The following is a 17,915-nucleotide window of genomic DNA, read 5'->3' as shown; positions in this document are numbered from 1 at the left end:
CTCCTCCTCCTCCTCCTCTTCTTCTTCTTCTTCTTCTTCTTCTTCTTCTTCCTCTTCCTCTTCCTCTTCCTCTTCCTCTTCCTCTTCCTCTCCAGCTGGAATGCAGTGGTGCAATCTCAGCTCACTGCAACCTCTGCCTCACGGGTTCGAGCGATTCTCCTGCCTCAGCCTCCCAAGTAGCTGGAATTACAGGCACCTGCCACCACACCCGGATAATTTTTTTTTTTGAGACAGAGTCTCACTCTGTCGCCCAGGCTGGAGTGCAGTGGTGCAATCTTGGCTCACTGCAACCTCCACCTCCTGCTTCAAGCAATTCTCTTGCCTCAGCCTCCCGAGTAGCTGGGATTAGAGACATGCACCACCATACCTGGCTTATTTTTGTATTTTTAGTAGAGACAGGGTTTTGCCATTGTTCGCCAGGCTGATCTCGAACTCCTGACCTCTGATGATTTGCCCACCTTGGTCTCCCAAAGTGCTGAGATTACAAGCGTGAGCCACTGTGCCCGGCCCTTAGTCTTTTTTTATAACCTTGCATAAATTATTTATTTTTATTTTTGCTTGCATGAATTATTAATGAGAATTTATATATAATATTTTAATGCTGTTCATGACAGAATACTTGAATGAGTGAAGAATGAGGGCTGATCTGATATAATGTGTGTTGAATTAAGTAAGTTGGTTTAAAGAAAATTTATTTAGGTTTTATAAAAGAAACTCAGATTTTGCCTATATCTTCCTTAGAACATTTGATCTTTGGTGGAAGAAAGCATGTCATGAAAGTATGACATGAAATGTGCCATCACCTAGAATGGATGTTGATTAAATGGTTTGAAGGTAGATCCTCCTCTTGTGCTCTTTAGGAGAAATCTATTCTAAAATGAAAGTTATTTTCAGTATTAATTTCTTCCTTCAATATCTATGTAATAGGTAAGATATGTCCATTTTATAGTTGAAGTATAATAAGAAACCAGTCTTTGCCTAGGAACAGTTGAGCACAGTATAGGTAATCATAATAGAAGCAAACATCAATTGAATACTTCCCTTGCAGTAAGTGCTGGAGAGGTAAAGGAATAAGAATTGAGCCCCTTGTCTGGCCGGGCGCGGTGGCTCAAGCCTGTAATTCCAGCACTTTGGGAGGCCGAGACGGGTGGATCATGAGGTCAGGAGATCGAGACCATCCTGGCTAACACGGTGAAACCCCGTCTCTACTAAAAAATACAAAAAACTAGCCGGGCGATTTGGCGGGCGCCTGTAGTCCCAGCTACTCGGGAGGCTGAGGCAGGAGAATGGCGTAAACCCAAGAGGCGGAGCTTGCAGTGAGCTGAGATCCGGCCACTGCACTCCAGCCTGGGCGTGAGACTCCGTCTCAAAAAAAAAAAAAAAAAAAGAATGAGCCCCTTGTCTTCAAGGAGCTCTCAATATAACCAAGTAGACAGTCAGATGGTGAGTAAATGAGCCATGGCCGATGGTGGAAGGTTCTTCGCACCTTTTTTTTCCTATACAATACAGTGACTTTTTTTTTGTCTCATGTACTTTTTTATTCTAGCTGAATTAAAAGCTTAAGAAATGATTTAAGTGGGAAATTAAATGAGATAATTGATTTAGAGATGAGTTAAATGTTTTTGTTGTATTCTAACAGTTTAAGGGCTGTTAGTATTACTGAATCTATTACACTGCTTATTATCAGTTGTTTAAAGAAACTTTTGATCAGGCATGGTGACGCAAAAACACAAAAATTAGCCGGGTGTGATGGCGCGTGCTTGTATTCCCAGCTGCTTGGGGGCTGAGGCAGGAGGATCACCTGAACCTTGGGAGGTCGAGGCCACAGTGAGTAGTAATCCATAATCATGTCACTGCACTCCAACCTGGGCCACAGAGTGAGACGGTGTCTCAAAAAAAAACCAAACCAAAACAAACTTTTACCTTTTCCCTCAATAATTAGTTGCATGTTTTATCTGCTAATTTTGATCTATCTAAAATAAAACTGGATACTTCTTGCCTCAAATTTTAAGTAGGGGCCAGGTGCGGTGGCTCATGCCTGTAATCCCAGCACTTTGGAAGGCTGAGACTGGTGGATCACCTGAGGTCAGGAGTTTGAGACCAGCCTGGCCAACATGGGAAAACCCTGTCTCTACTAAGACTACAAAAAATAAGCTGGGTGTGGTGGCGGGTGCCTGTAATCTTAGCTACTTAGGAGGCTGAGGCAGGAGAATCGCTTGAACCTGGGAGGCGGAGGTTGCAGTGAGTCGAGATTGCACCACTGCACTTCAGTGACAGAGCCAGACTCCATCTAAAAAAAAGAAAATCTTAGATTCTACTTTTCCTAGTTGTTTATTGAATTAGATACAAATTCTTTGATCTGGCATTGATCCAACTTGTATTGCCACTCTTAACCCCCACCGCAGCTGCAGATATGCCTCATATTCTATCTCAATTGGTCTTGAACATGCCCTGCACTTCTCTGCCTTCATGGAAGACTTTTGCTGATATTTCCTTCACTTGATACACTTTTGGCTTCTCTGCCCTCTGCCTGACCCCAATTTCTGCTTGCCAAAATAATATCTGTTCTTCTTTCATTCATTTATTTAACAACTATTGTGACACTGTTCTAGGTGCTTGGATACATCTAGTGAACAAAGTCCCCATCATGATGGCAGTCATATTCAGTTGAGGGAGGTAAACGATAAATGCTGGCGATTAAATGCTGTAAAGAAAATGAAGTAGGTTAAGGACATTTTTTGAAGTAGGTTAAGGAGTATTGACAATGATAGGGGGTGCTATTTTCAGTTTTACGGAGCATTCTGTTATCCTGTGGAGAATGACAATTAGGAAGGCAAGGTCAGAAGCAGGGAGACTAATTAGAGGTGACTTTTCGTAATCCAGGCACGAGATGATGGTGGCTTGGAATAAGATGGGAAGTTGCTGGATTCTGGATATATTTCTAAGATGGAGATACAGAATTTCCTGATGGACTGGATGTGGAATGTGAGAGAAAGAGGAGTTAAAGATGATTCTGAGATTTTTGTTCTGAACAACCAGAATGATGGAGTTATCATTAACTGAGGTGGAAAAGGCCGTGGGAAGGGCTCGTTCTAATGGGGAGGAGATCAGGAGTTTAGTTTTTTGACATGTTAAATTCAAATTTGTTAATATCTCATAGGATCTATTGTGTACTTGGAGCGGCATATGTTAAAGAAACACACAGGCCGGGTGTGGTGGCCCACGCCTGTAATCCCATCACTTTGGGAGGCTGAGATGGGCGGATCACGAGGTCAGGAGATCGAGACCATCCTGGCTAACACGGTGAAACCCTGTCTCTACTAAAAAAAAATACAAAAAAATTAGCCAGGCGTGGTGGCGGGCACCTGTTGTCCTAGCTACTCGGGAGGCTGAGGCAGGAGAATGGCGTGAACCTGGGAGGCGGAGCTTGCAGTGAGCCGAGATTGTGCCACTGCACTCCAGCCTGGGCGACAGAGCAAGACTCTGTCTCAAAAAAAAAAAAAAAAAGAAAAGAAAAAGAAACACATAAATAAGGACAGTAGGTAATTACATCAAAGAAAATAACAGGGCGACTTGAGAAACAATGACAGAAAACCCAGTTTAGATGGAGGCTCAGTGAGAGCTTTTCTGAGAAAATGACATGTAGGATGAGTAGTAATTAGAATGAGGGGAAAAGCATTCTGGGTTGAAGGAATCAGCATGTATAAAGGCTGGAAATAATCAGTTAAGGGTGTGACTGGAAAATAAAGAACAACAATGAGGAGTAGAGTGAGGAATTGACAGGGGCCACATCATGGAGGGCCTTGTATGTAATGTGAGTTTTGTCCTTAGTGGAAATGGCAGTTCTCAGGTGGGTTTTAAGTGAGGGAGCTTCGGGATTAGAGTTGCATCTTAAGATGAGTAGCCTGACTCTGTGGCAAATGAATTGAAGGGAAGCAAGAGTGGCAATAAAGACAACTATTTGGAGGCCGTTGCAATCAAGAAAGGTGATGGTGGCTTGGATTAGGGAGGTGATGGAGAGAAGAGAATGGATTTGAGGTAGATTTTGGAAGTGGTGTCAATAGGAAGATGTTTAAGAAGGAGGTATGTGAGAGAAAAGTGTGAGAAATGACTTGGGTTTGTAATTAGAGTCATTGGTCAAGAGTTGCCATTCATGGAGAGGGAGGAGGAGCAGACAGAGTTCAAGTTTTGACTTGTTGAGTATAAGATGGCTGAGATGTCAAGTGGAGATGTTGGTAGAAAGTTGGATATACAGATCTATTCAGAAAGAAGCTAGGCAGGATGGAGACATTTGGGACTTTATGACATATATATATATGCCATAGTTGATGACATACATATATGTATATATGACATACACACACACATATAATATTTGGTATTTAAAGTGTATGAGGCTGGATGTGGTAGCTCACACCTATAATCCCAGCACCATGGAAGGCTGAGGTGGAAGAATTGCTTGAGGCCAGGAGTTTTTGACCAGTCTGGGCAATATAGCAAGACCCCATCCCTGCAAAAATAAGAATAAAATATTAGTTGGGCATGATGTCACATGCCTATAGTCCTAGTTACTTCAGGAGGCTGAGGCAGGAAGGATCACTTGAACCCAGGAGTTAGAGGCTACAGTGAGATATGATCGTGCCACTGCACTGCCGGATGACGGAGTGAGACTCTGTCTCTAAAGAAAACAAGAGTATGAGATCATTCTGTGGATGAGTAAAGAGTAAGGAAAATGCCTAGAAGCAAGTTCTGAGGAACTCTCAACACTTACGGGTTGGGTAATGGAGGAAAAGCTAGACAAGGAGAACAAAGAGGAACTGTGGGAGAACAGTAGTGAGTGGTGAGAGGAAAACTACTCGAGTGAGGTAGGAGGAAGCTAGGAGAGGTTTGTAAGGAGGGAGTGACCAGTTGTGTCAAGCTGAGTGTTTGTTGGATATAACACCCTGGAAGTTACCGGCATCCTTAGTAGTAACAGCTTTGGTGGAGTAGTGGTGGTGGGGAAGTCAAAATACAGCGGGTAGAAGAATGAAATAGGAAGCAAGAAACTGGAGTCGGTATGTAAAGTCAACTCTAACAAGAAACTTGGCTATGCAGAAGAGAGGTTGATAGCTGTAAAGGGGGATATATATGAAGGGAAAGCTTTAAAAAGTGATCTGTAAGAGTTGGGTTGAATGCTGATCTATTAGAGGAAGAGGTGGAAAATTAAACAGAGACATGGTTTAATGGATGTCCTTCAAGGAATCTCCCAAATGGCCACCTATTCCACTAGGTCCCCCTCAGCGGTATGTATTGCTTCTTTGTATGAATTTTCATACAACCTTCCCCCCTACTTCTTTACTTGAGGCCAAGTAAACTCTGTGAGGAAGAGATTTTGTTCTTCATCTTTGTATAGGCCAGACTGTCCAACACTATGTTTTTTGAAGAACCAGCTAAGACGGTTCCTCCGTTTCCTTACTGCCACACTCTGCAAGTGCAAAAACCATTTTGTTGCTCTCTACTAAAGAAAGAACTGGCTCACTCCTGTAATCCCAGCACTTTGGGGGAGGCTGTGGCGGGCAGATCACCTGAAGTCGGGAGTTCGAGACCAGCCTGACTAATATGGAGAAACCCTGTCTCTACTAAAAATACAAAAATTAGCCGGGCGTTGTGGCGCATGCTTGTAGTCCCAGCTACTTGGGAGGCTGAGGCAGGAGAATTGCCTGAACCTGGGAGTTGGAAGTTGCAGTGAATTGAAATCGTGCCACTGCACTCCAACCTGGGCAACAGAGCAAAACTCCGTCTCAAAAAAAAAAAAAAAAAAAGAATTAAGTTCAAATCTATAGTCTGGCATTCAAGTCTATGGCTTTCATAGTCTAGCTCCAACTAAATTGAACAAATTTATCTCCTACTTCTCCCGGGTCTTACAGTCCAGCTAAATTGAACTCTTCTTTGTTTCCGTGTGAGCTGTCTTGTTTCCCTGAAGCAACCTTTCCCATCTCCTCCATTCCCAATTGTTTAAACTCTCCATAATCCTGTAAATCTCCATTTAAATGTGTCTCCCTTTGTAATCCTTCAAGATTCATATTTCATGCCTCTTATGTGACTCTTCTGTTACCTCTTTTGTTGATAGTTTTGCATGTATCTCATCTTTGCTATAATAAACTAAGCTCCAGGAGGGTAGATTCCTTGTCTTATTCATCTTTGCATCCACCACAATATTTAGTAGATTGTCTGCCTCATAATAGGCATTCAGTAAATCTTATTGAATGAGTAAATACCTTAAGTATAGTTGATAGACCTTAACCTACTGCTAGTAAATTATAGTTGGCTAAAAATATTATTTATAAGTGCTGTGCTTTGGAAAAAGATCATCTGCTTAGCAGCACTATTTGGTGGGTAGTTGGTGGAAAGCAAAATATGGACTGGTTGAAATTGCTGGCTATAGCATTCCACCAAATTTGGTTATGTCACTAAACACGGATGATTTGGTGTAGATTTGGAGGGGAAAGCGTTACCTTATTAGTTGTTAAGTCAGTATTTGTCAGAAGCCTTCCACTCACTTTTTCTGGTGTGACGGTACTTCGTTTGAAAAGATTCCAGTTCATAGTGGTAGAACCTTTTACTCTAGACTTTGAAGTATGGGGCAGTATGCCTTACAATTATGTAAGTTTTTTAGTTACAATGGCTTTTTTTTTTTCTTTTCTCCCCCTGGAGACGGAGTCTTGCTTTGTTGCCCAGGCTGGAGTGCAGTGGCACCTTCTTGGCTCACTGCATCCTCCTCCTCCCAGGTTCAAGCAGTTCTCCTGTCTCAGCCTCCCAAGTAGGTGGAATTGTAATTCCAGCATGTGACATGACTCCTGCCTAGTTTTTGTCTTTTTCTTTTTTCTTTTTTTAACTAGAAATGGGGTTTCACCATGTTGGCCAGGCTGGTCCTGAACTCCTGACCTCAGGTGATCCGCCCACCTCAGTCTCCCAAAGTGCTGGGATTGCAGGTGTGAGCCATAGTGCCCAGCTGTTAGAATATCTTCTAAGTCAAAAGCTGTGTATTAAGAATTTACTCCTGAAGCGTGTGCACAGTTAGGCTTTGCAAGAGAAACTCTCCACAAGATAAACATATTGTGTATTTTTTCTCTAAAGCTGGAACTAAGAGAGGTCTTCCCCATAAATAAAATGAAGTTCAAGCCTCAATAACATCTGCCCTTAAACGTTTAATTTGATGTATTAAAAATTTTTTCAGCCAGGTGTAGTGGCTCACACTTGTAATCCTAGTACTTTGGGAGGTGAGGCAGGTGGATTGCTTGAGCCCAGGAGTTCGAGACCAGCCTGGACAACATGGCGAAACCCTGTCTCCATAAAAAATGCAAAAATTAGCTGTGTATTGAGGCACACACCTATGGTCCCAGCTACTTGGGAGGCTGAGGTGAGAGGATTGCTTGAGCCTGGGAGGCGAAGGTTGCAGTGAGCCAAGATGGCGCTACTGTACTCCACCCTGGGCAACAGAGCAAGACCCTATCTCAAGGAAAAAAAAAAAATCATACTCTGGTATCTTCTGGCATTTCACAGATTTTGTATTGTTGCTTTCTTCCTTTATTACTGGCAGATATCCCTTTAAATGTGGTGGTAAGAAGGCTCTCATTCTAGGACATCTGGATTTCTGCCAAAATTGATTTTTTAATCTTTTATTAAAAATAATCTCTCAAGCAAATTTGAGACTCACCACCAAAACCTTAAATTCCTTTTTATTTACTTTGTGTTTTAACTGTCTCTCACTGCAGGTTTTTGTTGTTGTTGTTTGTTTTTTGGTAAATAGAGAGACTACAAATTTAAAAAATCTTTCATTAAACATGTCTTTACTAAGTGCCTACTAGGAACTGCTCTAAGCTCTGGGAAGCAGGAAAACGTACCCTCAGGTGCCAGTAATGAATGAGCTATAAGGAAGGCGCACTATACACCATTATCTTAGATGGGATAGTATTTTCCGCTGGAGTTATTGTAACTCACTGGGAGGCCTTTTCACTTCTAGGAAGACCTGGTTTTCCTATATTTAGAATAGATACTGTTCCCATTGACTTTGTTTTCTGTTGGATTTCTTAAATGCGTGGAAAAGTATTTCATATTTAATTGAACTAATATATACACTTATGGAGTGCTTTCTATGTGCAAGGCACAGTGTTAACTACATTACATCTATTAAATATTAACTCATTTGATTGTTACTCAATAAAATGTTTGCTGAAGGAATATATAGAAGCTTTTATGTTTTCCATGCACAGGCTTGATTTCAGAGGAGTTTGGGAGGAAAAGAAGAAATAAAAGATCACATAATTGGGAAAAAGCAAATGCCTAACAAGAAGCCAGAGAAATAGGCCGAGAGGGTGATGCAAATGACTGGGCTCAGTTCATATTTTAGATTGAAATAAACAGATTTACTTGTTTTTCCTTGCAAAATAAAAAAGATTTAAGGGAGAGTCTGCAACTCTGTTTTGACCCTGAGAATGTGGCTTGATAGCCATTATGATTAAGAGTGTTGGGAGCAGCTATTGTCCTGATGACTCAGCAGGAACCCCTGTGTTAGATTATACCGTTGCCTCAGTATTGCATGTAACAAGTTCTTAATATATTTTGAAATATTTGAGATCATAGATCCCAAAATCAGAGCCAGGGATGATTGTTGACTTGAAGTGTCATTTGTATTTTCTTTCCTTCTTTTCTTTTTTCTTTCTTTTTTTTTTTTTTTGAGATGGAGTCTCGCTCTGTCACCTAGACTGGAATGCAGTGACGCCATCTCGGCTCACTGCAGCCTCCACCTTCTGGGTTCAAGCAGTTCTCCTGCCTCAGCCTCCCAAGTAGCTGGGATTACAGGCGCCCACCATCACGCCCAGCTAATTTATATATATATATATANTACAGGGGCCCCCCAACACGCCCCGCTAATTTATATATATATATATATATATATATATATTTTTTTTTTTTTAACTGAGTTAACCATGTAATGTCAACAAACTCCAGACCCTGTAGCAGCTTAGAGTAGCTTGTCAGTCCCAGCCCCATCCCTGTGTTCCTCACCTGCCCTTTCGCCCTGGCATGGGCACAGGTTTTCCTGCAGTTCTCATCAGGAGGGGAGGGCAGGGGAGCAGGTGGGCAGGGTCAAGAGAAGCAACCCAAGATGGATGAGAATTTGCTTCACTGCCAGAAGTTTGCAGTCATTTCTGTTTTGCTGCATTTTCTTAGCACTGTTCTTACTTCCTTTACTAACATACTCTTTTTCAAACCTTCCATTTCAGTTTTCCCTCCTTCTTCTTCTTGCTCTCAGTAGTACGAGACAGTGGGCAGAAGTGACCTTATCAGTCTGTGTCCTTTGGGTGTAGTCTTTCATCCACAAAAAAGATTTAGGGACTCCAAGGACAGAGATCCAAAGTCGCAGGAGGCGGGGAAAAAAGAGGTGGAGAGGAAGGAAGGAGAGGAGGCAAAAAAGTACCGGAGTCAGGGAGGATGCAAGGAGTCAGACACAGGCACCATGGCCTGGAAAAGCTGTCATTCTCTAATGAAAAAGCTGTATCAAAAGCGTTTTCATGTGTAAAGGCAGGGAAAATCTGAAGATATATTCCAAGTCAGCTCATAAAATGACACAATAGAAGTAAACTGTGTAGTAGGCCATGGACAGGATGCTAAAAAGACTTCACAGATGTTTCAGGTGTTGATCTTCTATCAAAGGGTCAGTAAATATTCCAATGCAAGCTGGAATCTGGACTATATGGTATCCAAGCAAGCAGTTGCCTCTGTCACATCAGGATTCACAATGAAATTAGGCAGAGTCAAAGGAAACAGGCCACGACCTCCCCACCAGGGAGATCTGCAGCTCCACTCTCCCCGCCTGCCCACTTCCCTGTCCCCATTTCCTCTGACAGTAGCTTGCCGAAAGCATTCCCAGGCTGGTGGTTTCTTCCTTCCAGCACGACGCGGGCTTTTGACTCAATTCAGCCCTCCAGCCAGAGGCAGGTGGCCACAAGCCTGGGGCCCCCGGCCGGCAACCAAATTGTTGGGCACAGCGTTGGCCCGGGCTGGTCCCGCCACTGAGGAGCCAGAGCTCCTCAGGGAGGGGGACCCCGCCGGCCCCGGGAAGCCGCCCCAAACGGAGCTGCCTGGCCACCGAGCCTACCTGCCATACCTGGGCAGCGGCCGGGCCTGGGTCCCAGCCGCTGGCCACCCGCCCGGGCAGGCCGGAAGGAACAAAGGCACTCCTAATATTTGTTTTTAATTTAAAACAATTTTTTTTTCTTTTGAGATGGAGTCTTGCTGTGTTGCCAGGATGGAGTGCAGGGGTGCGATCTTGGCTCGCTGAAGCCTCCACCTCCCGGGTTCAAGCTATTCTCCTGCCTCAGCTTCCCGAGTAGTTGGGACTATAGACGCGCCACCACGCCCAGCTAATTTTTGTATATTTAGTGGACACAGGGTTACACCATGTTGGCTGGGATGGTCTTGATCTCTTGATCTTCTGTTCCACCCGCGTTGGCCTCCCAAAGTGCTGGGATTACAGGTGTGACCCACCACACCCAGCCTATATTTTTAATAGAGACAGGGTTTCACCATGTTGGCCAGGCTGGTTTTGAAATCCTGACTTCAAATGATCTGCCTGTCTCGGCCTCCCAGAGTGCTAGGATTATAGGCATGAGCCATTGCGCCATTTTTTCTTTTTTTTAGAGACCAGGTCTTGCTATGTTGCGCAGACTGGTTTTTTCTTTTTCTTTCTTTATTTTTTGAGACGGAGTCTCACTCTGTCACCCAGGCTGGAGTGCAGTGGCACAATCTCAGCTCACGGCAACCTCTGTCTCCTGGGTTCAAGTGATTCTTGTGCCTCAGCTTCCCTAGTAGCTGGGACTACAGACATGGGTCACTGCAATTGGCTAATGTTTTTGTATTTTCAGTAGAGACAGAGTTTCACTGTGTTGGCCAGGCTGGTCCAGAACTCCTGGTGTCAAGTGATCCGCCCACCTTGCCCTCCCCAAGTGCTCGATTATAGGTGTGAGCCACCACGCCCAGCCAGTATTTCTATCTAGGTGCTGAAGTAGTTTCTTTTGGAGTTGAAGATCATTAGAATTAATACTTCAAGTAGGCAATTGAGTCATCATAATGGAAGACTGGATCTTTAGTGTTATGCTGTTATAGTATGCAATGTCCAATCTTTTGGCTTCCCTGGGCCACATTGGAAGAAGAATTGTCTTGGGCCACACAAAAAAATACACTAACAATAGCTGATGAGCCAAAAAAAAAAAAAAAAAAAAAAAAAAAAAAGCAAAAAGACCTTATAATGTTTTAAGAAAGTTTATGGATTTGTGTTGGGCTTCATTCAAAGTGGTCCTGGGCCACCCACGGACCTCAGGTTGGACAAGCTTGATGTAGTGGCTAAGAGTGTGGACTCCCAAGCCATGTGGCCTGTGTTTGAATCCTAGTTCTACCCTTCGCTAGTTGCTAGGTGTCCCCACTGGGATAATCTTCTTGGGCTTTTGTAAAGATTATAAGAGTTAATATAAGAAAAGCCCTTAGAGTCTGACTCATAGTAAGCCTTGTTTGCTTACTATTTTGCCTTTAGGAATGCAGAATTAAGACCATGTTGGCTTGGCCTATGGTTAGTTTATATATTCCAATATACCATATGTGGTTTCAACCTCCAGGATTAGAAGCATCTGCCAGACTGCCGCTACAACCAGGTGGGAAATTTTCATTCTTTATCAAAAGAGCAGGGTTAGTACAAAAAAAGTTCAAGGTTAAGCTTGAATTTGCTCCTGAATTAACTTTAGTGAACCCTGATCCTGTTGACACTTACTAGGTAACTAAAGGACAGTCATGATTGGACTCTGCCATCTTAGTCCATTGGCCTCAGCAGCTCTTTCTGGACTTGTAGCTAAAGCTGAGAGTCTATTGCTAGTGAGAATGTTTCTCTTTTTTCTCTCTCTTTCTTTTTTTTAATGTGAAAGCATAAAAGAAGAGGAATAATTTATGACGTAGGATCTTATTGGTTCTGTAGAAGTACTCTTAATTAAAAATTTTTTAATTAAAATAATATGTATAATTTAAATAAAATAATATATATTATTTTAATTTAAAAAATTTAAATTTAATTTAAAAAACTATATATATAGTTTTTTTGTGGCATGGAGTTGCGCTCTGTCGTCCCGGCTGGAGTACAGTGGCATGATCTTGGCTAACTGCAACCTCTGCCTCCTGGGTTCAAGCAATTCTCCTGCCTCAGCCTCCCGAGTAGCTGGGATTACAGGCATGCGCCACCATGCTCGGCTAATTTTTGTATTTTTAGTAGAGATGGGGTTTCTCCATGTTGGTCAGCCTGGTCTCGAACTCCCGACATGAGGTGATCCGCCCTCCTTGGCCTCCCAAAGTGTTGGGATTACAGGCATGAGCCACTGCGCCCAGCCAAAATTTTTATTTTTTTAAGATATGGGGATCTTGCCGTGTTGCCCAGGCTGGTCCCAAAGTCCTGAGCTCAAGTAGTCCCCTTGCGGTGGCCTCCCAAAGTAAAAGTATTTTTCAATTATGGATTTTGGCTTCCTGTTCTACCACATTTCACTATTTCTTGATTGTTGTGGTATTTATCTTTACAATTGAACAGGTCATATATTAACTAGCCTTTAATGCTTTCTTTAAAGGAAATGTAGATGTGCTTATATTTTTAACACATCTAGAGAGGAAGAGATTAAGCTCTTTTTATTTAATTTGTCTGGAAGAAGTTGAGATAGTGTAGATCTACAGGTTTTATATTTAGTAATTTTTAAGGAGTAAAAATGAAGTCTCCTAATTTTTCTAGACTCTAAGATTATTGTTGTTTTTAGAATTTTTCACCTTATACCACAATGGGATAATAAAGCTTAAAACATTAGCATGTCAGCTGGGCGCGGTGGCTCACGCCTGTAATCCCAGCACTTTGGGAGACTGAGGCAGGGGGTCAGGAGTTTGAGATGAGCCTGCCCAAGATGGTGAAACCCCGTCTCTACTGATAATACAAAAATTAGCAGGCATGGTGGCATGTGCCTGTAGTCCCAGCTACTCGGGAGGCTAAGGCAGAAGAATCACTTGAACCAGGGAGGCAGAGGTTTCAGTGAGCCGAGATCGTGCCACTGCACTCCAGCCTGGGTGACAGAGTGAGACTCCATCTCAAAAAAAAAAACAAAAAAAAAACAAAAAAAACTTTAGCATGTCTGTAATTTGTAGATATAATCTCTATAAATGATAATTAAAGCAAAAATAGCTGGGCATGGTGGCACATGCCTGTGGTCTCAGCTACTGGGAGGCTGAAGCAGGAGGATTGCCTGAGCCTGGGAGATTGAGGCTATAGTGGGCCACTGTGATTGCACCACTCCACTCCAGCCTGGGTGGCAGAGTGAGACCCTGTGTCAAAACAAAAGAAAACAAACAAAAAAATATAATGTAAAAATCATGAAGTGACTTTAAAATCTTCATTTTATAATAATGTTATAACTTTTCTGAAGCTACTTAATTTGTCACTATAAAGAATAAACAGATACATAATAAATGATCAGTAAGTTTTTGTTTCCCTATTAAAGCCAGAATAATGGTCATGAGATAATAGATAGCATTGGGTGCTTACTATGGGGCCAGGCACAGTGTGCCAGCCTTTTATGTGTGTTAGCTAATTTAATCCTCATATAAACTTTGAAATAGGTGCTATCAGTACTGTTTAACACATGAGAATTAGAGAGATCATTGTTTGGGTATGGTTGCAGGGCCAGTAAGTGGCAGTACTGGGATTTGTACTAACGTCTTTGGGATTTCAGAACTTGAATCAAGAACTTTATGTTCTTTTTCTCTATTTATTTGAAACTTGAATGTTTTCCTAACAGAGTTTCTTATGTTCTGTTTTCAGTCACCCTGAAAAAAAAATTCAGAGTGTATTTTAGGATATTTCTAAAACATACTAACAACTAGTGAGCCTAGATGGTTCATTAGATGAGTTTGGTTGCTTTCAGTTCTCTTGGTAAAATTTGAAAGGAAACTAAAATTTCCATTACCTCACCTCTTTGCATTTTGGGGCCCTGGTTAATTAGTATTTTATAAAGTACTTTAGAGCGTTTATTTATAAACTCGTTAAGGAACCTGACTTGAATGTCATTTAAAAAAATTTATTATTATTATTATTTTTTTGAGACAGGGTTTCACCATTGCCCAGGATGGAGTACAGTGGTGCCATCACAGGTCACTGCCACCTTGACTTCCTGGACTCAAGTGATCCTCCTCCTTTAGGCCCCTGAGTAGTAGCGAGGACTTTCAGTGCCACCATGCCCAGCTAATTTTTTTAAAATTAATTTTTTGTGGAGATGAGGTCTCACTGTGTCACCTAAGATGGTCTTTAACTCCTGGGCTCAAGTTATCCTGCCACTTTGGCCTCCCATTACAGGCATGAGCCACTGTGCTTGGCCTCACATATTTTGATTTTAGGATTGTTTTCCAATTGAGAAATGTCTGAATGATTCAAGTTTAATAAAAATCATATACTAATTTGTTGATTATTTTTCTGAGTTCTTTTCTTTCTGCCCCCTCCCTTTCTCCCTTCCTCCCTCTTCAGAGGAGTCTATACTTTGCATTGTTGATAGAAAAAAAAAAAAAAAAAAAGGCAAGGAAGTTTCTTTTTGTGGAGAGAGGAAATGGCTGTTGGTTCAAGACTTTATCCATATTAGGTATAAACTAAATATAGACATGTAATCCAGGAGTGAAGTCACATCTATAAAGTTTCTTAAGCAAAGCTAATGAGATCAGCCAGTGCTTTCGGATCTGTTTTTTCCCTCCTTACTTTTGGCTCGCTTACCAAACTGATTCGTCCTATAGTCTGCCTGCCTTTGCCTCTTTAAAAAAAGAATAAAAAAATTATAAGGAATCTTTCTGTAAAACAAGCACACAAATTTTTAAAAATTGGCTTTGTATGTGAAGCATAGCTACTTATGCCTCCCTTTGAGAGGAGGTTATAAATAAATTCGCTTCTTTAATTTCTTGACCTTGTCATTTTCCTCACACCAATTCTTCTTTTTTTGTTTTTTGAGTTGGTTTTATCCTTGAGACTTTGTCACATATTTTTACTGTGAGGCTGGACTCATCTTTGTAAATTGTAAGAAACATCTGAAACATCTGTTTTACTTAGTATTTTCTTGCTTTATTCCATTTTTAACCATTAAAGCAGATCTCAATGTGGCTAAATGGTAATAGGATTTCTTCTGATTGGCTGGTTAGAGAGATTGTAGTAGAACGGAATGATGGAGTAAATTTGTTTCTGGTCACAGCACATGTCCTTCTCAAATAAGGACTTTGAAAAGTCCCTTAAAGCATTCTTACAATAATTGTTTCCAACTCCTGTGCTCCTTCTTAGAGCCCTTTGCAAGCATGCCTAAACACTCAAGCCCTTACAAACTGCTATGCTTCTGAAGAGAAGAACTGTATACACACATCTATGGCGTATCTTACTATAAATACTTTGGAATACAACTAATTCTGTAAGAAGTTTAGCTTAACATATTTCGGGGTTTTAGGGGTCAGTTCATAAAACTAAATGTTCTCCAAGCCTAAGTTGAAATCTGTTCTGAATCCTTCTCTGACCTTGTCGTTCCGTTAGCAGAACTACTCTTGCCTACTGTTTGGGGTAGTTAGTGCATTTTCATATTCTGCCACTCATCTGAATCACCTTTGATTACATTTTTGTTCCAGGTTAGAATGTAAATTCCCAGAGATCAAGGATAAGAGATTATTTTCTTTTTTCTTCTTTTTATATTTTAAATTAAAAAATTATGTTCTTCCAAAGACAAAGGGACTATTTTCTTCGTCTTTTGTATCTACCCCCTACCACAAACCATTATATGTAGGAGATAATTCGTTAATTCAGTAAGCATTTATTAGTGTTTTTGGGCAAATTGGTATGCATAGTATGGGAATATAAGCATGTAAGAGAGAATATATTAAGTATTTTCTGTTATTGTGTTCTATATTACCTCATAGTAAAATACCAGAGATAAAAATAGTATTCAGTTATTGAACTTGAGACATGTAATTTGGGTTTTGTAACTAGCTGCTCACTATATAGCTATTGGTCTAAACTTAACAGATTGGTTTAGAGAACTAGAATATTAAAATTATGTAACTGGAAGGCCAGGATCAAGTCCTATGTGTATCCTAATTGATCTGCTATCTCATCTGTAAAGTGGGTGTGTTTCTTGGAGGTGACGTTCAGTCTAGTTTGTATTATTTTATATGCCAAGGTAGCCTTAGGCTTGGCTTAAGCTTAGGCCTACGCAGAAAGTTGAGACCCGAGATTCCAACATCAGATCCAGAGAATTAAATTCTCATAATTAGAAGCAATCTATTAGATAACAAATAAAAATAGAGCCAATACAAATTCTTCATGATAATGGAGGCAGTTTGCCAAAGAAAGAAAACATATTTCAGGAGTGAATTCTTTGACCAGAAAGAATATGTGTTATTTCCCAAATTAACTCCTGAAAGAAAGTTTAAGGAAAGATTTTGTGTGTTTTGTCTAAAATAAAGCAGACACAGAACCTTTCTTCTTCTTGTTTTTTTTTTTAAAGCCAAATTTATAGAATTTTCCTTCTTCATATTTGAGGAACCTGTGCATTGAAATCGGAAGTAAAATATTTAAGTAAGAAACATCCTGCTGTGTTATACTATTCAGATATTTGAAGTTTTAGGCCAGCCAAGAAGATAGACAAGAATTCTGAATGTTAACTTTCACAGCTGAAATACAGTGTTGAATATATAATTTTTACAGAAACTGATTTTGTAATACATAGAGAGAGACGGAGTCTTGCTCTGTCACCCAGGCTGGAGTGCAGTGGCACAGTCTCGGTTCACTGCAGCCTCTGCCTCCTGGATTCAAGCGATTCTCCTGCTTCAGCCTCCCGAGTAGCTGGGATTACAGGCCCACGCCACCGCATCTGGCTAATTTTTGTATTATTAGTAGAGACAGGGTTTCACCATCTTGGCCAGGCTGGTTGCGAACCCCTGACCTCGTGATCCACCTGACCTTGGTCTCCCAAAGTGCTGGGATTACAGGTGTGAGCCACAGTGTCTGGCCGATTTTGTAATATATTTTAATGAACATTTAAAAATACGTAATCCAAAATTAAAACATCTGAGGAAGATTCATTAATTTACTCATGTTTATTGAGAGCTAATTTATAGTGTTAATGAAATATTCTGTAGCATTTTCATGATTGCAGTTTTTCATTGTTTATTGTCATCTTCATCAGTCCATTGTTCTTAGTCATTTAGAGGTCTGAAATTTGGCTATTAAGCGATATTGTGATATATATCCCTACAGCCGATTTTCTGTGCATGTCAAGTAATTCTGTTTTAAAAGTCCCCCACATATCTCATTTACTCTCTGAATTCTTTATTTTCCTTTTGTTTACTTAATCTGTCTTTTTTTTTTTCACACTTCACCTGGAATGTAATCTCTTAAAAGAAAACTTTCTGCAGAACTTAGGTTTTTTACAGAGGGAAAATTGGATTTTTGACTCTACTACTGAACTCTTGGTGGAATGTGTAGTTAAAATTGGTCTGAGAACTTGATGAACAGAAATAGCTCTCACCCACTAAATTTAGGTAGCTGCCTTAAGCACAGATGGGGAAGAAGAGTATTAATTTCTTGAACATTTCATTGTTTTCTTGTACTGTTGGGATTCTTTCTGAATCTAGTCTATACTACAGTATAATGTGTATTTTAAAACTGCCCTTAAGGAAAGTGGGTTGCTGCATTTTGACTTGCAGAAGAATTTCACCCATTCCCCAACACACTTGTCTTTAGTTGATAAACAAAGGAAGACCCTGGCAGTTGGTGAATTTATCTTCAGTTAGCAGATATTTTTTTAAAATGAGGGCTAGACAACGAAAAGTTTGAG

The 17,915-nt window shown here is 40.9% G+C and overlaps 1 protein-coding gene across 1 annotated transcript in view; it reads left to right on the top strand.

The window, feature by feature from the left end:
* CLIC4 (CLIC family member 4) overlaps positions 1-17,915 on the top strand; it is a 99,661-nt gene that overhangs the window by 16,715 nt on the left and 65,031 nt on the right. The gene's annotated exons all lie outside the window — the stretch shown is intronic.

Source organism: Rhinopithecus bieti, unplaced genomic scaffold (assembly GCF_001698545.2).
Source record: "Rhinopithecus bieti isolate Rb0 unplaced genomic scaffold, ASM169854v2 scaffold_14826, whole genome shotgun sequence".
Classification (NCBI taxonomy): Eukaryota; Metazoa; Chordata; class Mammalia; order Primates; family Cercopithecidae; genus Rhinopithecus; species Rhinopithecus bieti.
Note: the sequence above shows the minus strand (reverse complement) of the source record. Positions and strands in the feature narration are given on the sequence as shown.